Here is a 6000-nt window from a genome sequence, read left to right as displayed (position 1 = left end):
CTTTCTTAAGGGAGGAGGCCATTTCGAAGACTTAGAATGTCACAAATTACAGCTCTGAATCAAAATACCGGACAAGAAATGGCTTTTATTGCAATTCATCTTAATTTGATCGCTGTTTCATCTCCTGTTCAGGCTAGATCCTGATTTTAGGCTCTGCTCTGAGCAAAGGGTGATGCGTAAGCTGCATCAACCCAGGAGTAGTCAGTCCCTGGAGGCCTTGTGCCTCAGAGACATCTGTCTGAGTCACAGTTTCCATCCCCTGCTTCCTCCTTGCTCCTGAGGAGAGTGCCAAGGGGTAGTGATTTCCTGCTGGTATAGACCTGTACTAATAAACTACTCCCCCTGCTGCACTGGCCAATGGACAAGGCTCCATGCATTTCCCCACCCACTCTCTGCCCTCCTGCTCCAACAGGAAAACAGGAAAGCAGTCTTGCTTTCTCCTTCATACCTAGACCCAAGGTCTGGGTAGCTCACCATGGGCTTTAAGGATGAGTAATTACACTTTTCCTCCCTTCTGCAAACATTTAGTCAGAATCTAGCCCTTCATCTTTGGCAGCCTATGTACTGAAGGTGACATCCCCCTCAGTACATGGGGCCAGTGCTAGGCCCCTCTGTACCATTCCAAGTACAGCCCTATGGTTTGAAGGTCATAGGGGAAGGAGCTAAGATTCCAGGGGCAAGCAGCTAACAAACAGATTTTCCACCATAGTTACTCAGACCTCTATCATTCTCTTCAGCCACAGAGGTGGAAGGAAAGAGAAATGGTGTATCTGGCTGGAGGGAGCACAGAAGAGTGAGTGCTGCCTAATTCTTCCTTCTACCAACCCTTTCGAAGCATCTCTGTGGTTCCTCCATAAGGGCTGAATTGAATAGCATGGGTAAGGTGGGACAGAGGGAGCAACTGTGTGGAGGGTGGGGATGCGGGAGGGAGGATGGCGGGACACACAACAAGCTGGCCCACACATATGTCTATATGCATAAAAACAAAGTCAACAAAGATGCTAAAACCCCAGTCCTTGGCTAGAGAGAGGATCAGGTTACACCTTTGATCCGTCCCTCAAGCTGATGGTAGCACTAACAAGGACATGGGCTGTGGTGTAGGCATGATCTCATGTGTCGCGACTCAGAATCCCCACTTCAGAACTGCCAGTAGGAGGATAAGAGTGCAGCGAAGTTGTGTTCTCGTTTGCTGTCTGCATCAAAATAAGATTTAGGGTTTGCATCATTTCAGCAGAGAGAACTCAGCTTGTGTGTGGCATTCTCTGATTTTGACACAAGACACCCTTCAGCATCAGGGTATCATTTATGAGACACATGAACTTACATAGCCATCAGCAATATAAGCACTTCTTCCTTCCAAGAGCTTTGAACATGACGTCACTTTCCCATAAGTTTGCAGGAATCTCCAGGATGGATGTAAATCATATGCTGCAGCAATTGCTAAAGGTATTGTGGCTAAGGGGCTGTAGAGATACTAGTCACATCAAACACTCAGGGCTTTTTGGCACTTTTGCCAGGATGTTTGCCAGTTGAGTCAGATTGAGGACAAGATTATTTTTTTCCCAGTAAATCTGTTGGGGAGACAGGATGGTTCAGGAGATTACTAATGAGATATAGAGCCTCTTACCCCTAGGTACCTGGACTGGATCCTGCTCAAGTTAGGGCCTGATCCAAAGCCCACAGAAGTCAGTGGAAAGACTATCATTGACTTCAGTGGGCTTTATATCAGGCCAGTAACATCTGATGGCTAGTGGCCTTTGTCAAATGAGCTGATGCACGGACACACATCCATGTAATATTTTGTATTTATACAGCACCTCTGATCCCAAAAATCTTTGCTACCTGAAACAGATTATATGTCACCTCGCCTACCCCTAGAATGGATATCAGCCATATTTGCAGAGAAAGTGAAATAATGATTTAGTGGCCACCAGTTACTTCAACCTACCTCCTGCTCGCGCTTCAACGAGGAGACTCTGGCTGGTGTAACGGGTTTGGGGAAATCAATATGCTAATGTCAGGTGGTATGTTTCTTTCCCCTTCCTGTACCTCAGCTTACCTCTCTGCTGTGGTACAGACCAAAGGTTAGTCTTTTCAGGACTCTATATGGGAGTTAAGTCTCTGATAGAATGAGAGCCACACCAAATCTCTAAAGGAAAACATTTACATATATGTGAATACATAACAGTTTCCTCAGTAGTTCATTTAGGAAGGGAAAAATCAAACGCACAACTACAAACTGGGGAATAACTGGCTAGGTGGTAGGACTGCTGAGAAGGATCTGGGGGTTATAGTGGATCACAAATTCAATATGAGTCAAGAATGTGATGCAGTTGCAAAAAAAAATTAATAACCTTCTCGGGTGTATTAACTCAGAATGACATATGTAGGACACACGGAATGAATTGTCCCGTTCTACTTGGCACTGGTGAGGCCTCAGGTGGAATACTATGTCCTGTTCTGGGTGCCACCTTTTGGGAAAGATGTGGACAAATTGGAGAGAGTCCAGAGTAGAGTAACAAAAGTGATAAAAGGTTTAGAAAACCTGACCTCTGAGGAAGGTTAAAAGAACTGGGCATGTTTAGTCTTGAGAAAAGACGACAGTGATAACATGCTTCAAGTATGTGAAGGGCTATTATAAGAAGGACTGTGATCAATTGTTCTCCATGTCCACTGAAGGCAGGACAAGAAGTAATGGGCTTAATCTGCAGCAAGTGAGATTTAGGAAAAACTTTCTAACTATAAGGGTAGCAAGCTCTGGAACAGGCTTCTAAGGGCCATTGTAGAATCCCCATCATTGGAGGTTTTTAAGAACAGGTTGGACAAACACCCCTCAGGGATGGCCTACATTTACTTGGTGCTGCCTCACAGCATGGAGCTGGACTTGATGACTTTGAGGTCCCTTCCAGGCCTACATATCTACGATTCTACTATAACCCTTGTAACAACTGTGGATATTTTCAGTAACAACTTTTTCAAATACAAAATTTTAAGGGCCCTCGCTCCACAAGTGTTAATACTTGTTACTATCACAAGTTCAATCACACGCATAAATTCCCCTAGGGCTTTTCTCTCAGTTTCTCTGGAATGGTATCCAAACCCTCTGTAGGACATGCAAGATCCTTAAAGTCTCAGAAACGAATGATAGTGCCACAGTCTCCTTGATACTCCTTTTGAGTCTCTGCAACAAGAGTCTGTGGTTTGCACAGCCTGCAGCAATGTTAGACTTCCTCTTCTCCAGTGGGATGAGGGAGTCTAAATCTGACAGGTTGGGAAAGTTCTTGGAGCACAAGTCTTACAGTATAGCCGGCTGAAACTTGTGGGTTTTGGATTGTCCGAATTTTTGAATTTGCTTTCATTCTGATTTCAGTGGAAACCTGCCTGTGTTTCAGTGAAGGTTTAGTTGAATCTGTAATAGATTCGACATAACATTTCAGTCCACTGAATTGGCATTTTCTGACAAAACAAAATCCCACCCCTTGAGTTCCCATTGGTTCCACTCTCAGAGAGTGCTTCTAGTTATATCCTGCCAGGCTGCTTGCCCACAATGGAAATCACCCAAGGAGCTTCAAACAGCTAAGGAATATGTCTGATTCCCACCTCACCCAATTTCTGGATGTTTCTGGCCTGTAGAAGAGCCCAGTTCTGGCAAGTCTACAGGCACACAGAGTCCCCCAAAACAAAAATAAGACCTATGCAACCTCCCAACTGTTTCTTCCCTTATTTACATGACTAAGTGCTGCAATGCAAGCATGTGGGTTACACTGGTGCATACCCCTCTCCATGAAGCTCCTTGCATTCTCCATTCTCATCCCTTCCACCTTATTCTATTTAAAAAAGAAATAGGTACATTATTGACATTGCTCCCAGTCCTAGTGATTGTCAGAGGAAAGAGCAGTTAAAGGGAGTAAACATTTCTCTCCTGAGAGAACAGCTAAATAGGAAGGATGACATTATCATCCTGTTCTCTCCCACACCGTGGCAACTCCAGAGTTAAATAATTCATTTGGGTGGCGATTTTCTAAGCTCAATGGATTTAAATGACCCCCCCCCGGTAAAGTATCAGAATCATGAATAATTCTGCTCTTTGGGGCTCCTTTTGTTCTGTGTTTGTACAGCACCTAGTACAATGGAGTGCTGATACATGATGGGGGCTCCTAGGCACTGCTTTGGTAATACAAATAGTGAATAAGCTTGTAACTAAACCAAAATACTGTATTAATGTTTCATCAAACGTAATAGAAAGGAACCTCTAGATGCCTTCGACAAAGGTTACAGACAAATAAGAAAAGGAGCAGCTAACCCTCCCTCCCCTCACAAAAGACTCAGACACCCCTCACACCAGCCTCCAATGCCCATTAAGCCCTCCTTTGCCAAAAACCTGAGGAAATAGATCATTCTTCAGGGCATTCTGCATAATGTATATGTAGCAAACCCAGGCTGATTTGGACCAAGGCAGAGGGGGGCTAGGAAGACAGTTGGTTCTAAATCTGAGAGCCCCTCACAGAAAACCCTCTATCACCAGTCTCCTTTCTTTTAAGCCAAGGACTATTCAGCTCCAGCACCTCAGCCTTTCCCAGCTGCAGCAGTATGGCAGAGGGAAACAAGCAGGACCTCAAGTCGGGGGAACCTTGTAATGTGCCCTCAAATGATGTGATCTCTGAGACAGTGTTATGTCTATACTTCCAGTAACTGGCTTAGTTTATAAGAGCTCAGATCCATTCATGATATAATTATAAGTTTCCTTCCTGAAGTTGATTATATGACCTGCCTCATGTATCAAGATTAACTGATAAGCATCTGTACAAAAGAATTTCCACTTCTGTTACTGTTGTCCAGACTAGATAGAGATAAGGATGCTCTTAAAAAAAGGATAGAATGTCCCTGATTTATGTGGACAATAAATATTGTTTCAAACATACCAGTGTCCATAACCCAGCACTTGCAGAGATGGCTTAGAGTGGGTTTCTGACAGAATCACATTCCCTACTGCTAGTGTATTTCTTTGTTGAAGCATTTATCATTCCTTACCTAGTTGCACTGATCGTCTAGATACAATCCTAAAAATCTTTACTGATAAATTTCCAAATGGGGAATTCATTTAAGCATGAGATTTTATCAGGCTCTCAATTACCCTGCATGTCAATTCACACTTGATGTTATTGCTTCAAGGCTCTGCCCTGGCCTGTATCTCTAACCTTGCCTCCTATCACACTGTGCCCCTTCCCCCACTTCTTCCATGCTGCCAAGGATACCAGCCTTGACAATCTCTTCCAGGCACTCCTATACATGGATTCCCCCCCCCCCCCATCACCAATCCCCACTTGTCAAACACCATCCTCTCCTCATTTTAGCCCCAGTGTAGGAAAGCGCTCAAGCACATATATAACTTGAAGCTTGTGTTTGAGTCCGATTGACTTCAAGGGTCCTGAGCATATGCTTAAGTTCTTTCCTGAACTGAGCCTTAGGGTCTGATCTAAAACCCACTGAAGTCAATGGGAGTCTTTCCCATTGAATACTCTGCCAAAATGCTGGCTAAGCCCTGCTTTCTGGTAGGGAACCCAGGTGCAGGGGCCCAGGCAGCCAGCAGAGAGCTCAGCTGCAGGCCCTAATGAGAGCTGGCTCACAGCAAGGACTTGAGCTAAGTAGCGGCAGCTGAGCTGAGGAAGGGAAGGCCTATAAAAGCCCTAGAGAAAGCTCAGTCAGGAGGCTAGCCTGGGAGGGGACAGGAGGCTACAGCTCTGTCTCCTCACTACAGGAATGGTGCCTCATGGGCCAGGTTAGAAAGGGAATAACTGTGGGGGGATAAAGGGGACTGCACTGTAAATAAAAGCACAAGGGTGAAACATCGGAAGAAGGCGTGAGGACTCTTATTTTGCCAGCCTCAGAACGGGGAGAGAAGGAGGAAACCTGTGACACCCCTACACACCCTATTTGTCCCCCTTTCATTGCACCAAATCTAAAAATTGTGCAGCTCACTGTGCATGGGCACATCCTTGC

This window comes from Lepidochelys olivacea (genome assembly GCF_965140295.1).
Source record: "Lepidochelys olivacea isolate rLepOli2 genome assembly, chromosome: 3".
Lineage (NCBI taxonomy): Eukaryota > Metazoa > Chordata > Testudines > Cheloniidae > Lepidochelys > Lepidochelys olivacea.
This window is presented reverse-complemented; position numbering follows the sequence as displayed.